A 1,882-nucleotide genomic window follows, 5' to 3' on the forward strand; every position below is an offset into this window, starting at 1 on the left:
TCAACAACAACGCAAGAGCAGAAGGAGGAATTCCGCAAGCATGGGAAGTCTGGTCGTCTTGTGCACTTGCTGGCTGGATGCTGAGTTATTGAGTGCTGGCTGTCAATGAAGGCACCTATAAAATTGTCCTTCTTCATCCAAGTACCTGGACAGTGCCAGGCAATTTGCCACAATGACTTTAACACGTTCTAGGTTACTAAAGGCAAACTTTCAAAGCCAGCTCTTCTGTTCCCTCAGAACAAATCTTACTACATTTGTAGAAACCTTATTATTTTTTAAATGTCTCTCTGTGACAGAAGGCTGAGATGGGCCAATAGGCTGAACAATTAGTCGTGAGGAAGGCAGGTTCCACCACCTGTGCACAGCCTTGACATATCTCCCTCCACACTCACTTCCATTCCCATCCATGCTGCTGCTTCAGCAGCCAGGCTGGACCCACACATGGATGTCACCGTGGAGCCCACGGGGAATGTGCTCTTTATTAATGGCTCTATGAATCGTAGCTACTGTGAGTTGACACCATCCACTGGGAACCTTCCTTACAGCTGTCTCTAACCTCACCAAGCCAAGCGTTTGGACTGTTTTCTTTGACAGGTACCTGCTCTAGGCTGAATTTATTTGACGTGTTTCAACAAAATAGCACAACTGTGGTGGCAAAGAACCACCGTGATAGAGGCAAAAGTCATGCTATTAGTTACTCTAAACCATGTCAGATAAAGCAGCTGGATACCTGGCATCCAGAGAACCCACCCACGATCCAGAAGGCGAGCAGGCCAACAAGTCTCTAAAGTGAATGTTTAAGGACACAAAATGTGTAAGCTTAAAATAACATGTTTAGTTAAACAAATCTTGCTGCTAGCAATTAACAGTGGAGTGAACGCGTAGCAATAGGATAATGTAATTAGCAAAAAGCCATGCATGAGAGATGCTAATGAACAGAGCAATTCAAGATGTAATGCTTAAGCATCTAATTACACGTGCAGTGATGAGCTACAGCTTGGACTCAAGCCACTGGGGATGGGGACGCAGCACCACTCTTGTCACACCTGCCATTCTGTCCCTGACAGGGAAACCCACCCAGCAGCCCTGGGCTGCCCAGGCAGGCTGGGAGGTGAGGAACCGGCCGGCAGACCTGCTGCCCTGGAGACAGGGGATTGGAAACACGGTCCCGGCACTCAGATGTGTCAGAGGATCAGCAGCAGCACTTGTGAGGGCTGGTGGTCAGCACCGCAGAACAAGCCACCTCGTTTTCTGCCAGCAAAGCTCTGCACCGTGACCTCTGGGGTCCTCCCTGACCAGCGCTGAAAACAGACCCAGCCCGCTGTGAGGCACCTGGAAAGTGAATTTGAGGTGCTGGCATTTCCAGAGGCTTATCTTGGAGCTGTCCCAAGAAGCAGGTTACAGAGAGCAGGCAACATCGTCCAGCAGGAGCAGGCAGTTGAGCTCGGGACTGCAGGTCTTTTCTTACGACTCTTGAGGATGTGAGCAAATTGAGAGCTGGGAGCTTGTTGCCCCAGAACTAGATGAGAAACTGTCAGGCTCCCAGAGCCCTCTGAAGTGCTGCCCTTCTGCAGCGAGGCCTGGAGAAGAAGAGCTCATTTTCCAGCGGCACCAGCCTGGGCCTGTCTGCCCCTGAGCTGGAGGGGTTGGTCCTCTCTCCACGATGCTCACGGACAAGGTGGGGACCAGAGCAGCTGCCCACTGCAATCTAACTGCATTACTGATATTCTGCGGTTGTGACAGCGATAACAAAGCCCAAAGAGCCTCAAAAAGAGCCTGTGGGGACCCCAGGCCAACGGCCCAGGAGCAGCTCAGACATAAGGGCCCAAAGGCGACAGGCAGGAGGCCCCGGCTGCCCCATCCCGCCGCCCACCTGGGTCTG

Source organism: Eurypyga helias, unplaced genomic scaffold (assembly GCF_000690775.1).
Source record: "Eurypyga helias isolate BGI_N326 unplaced genomic scaffold, ASM69077v1 scaffold4659, whole genome shotgun sequence".
Taxonomy (NCBI): domain Eukaryota; kingdom Metazoa; phylum Chordata; class Aves; order Eurypygiformes; family Eurypygidae; genus Eurypyga; species Eurypyga helias.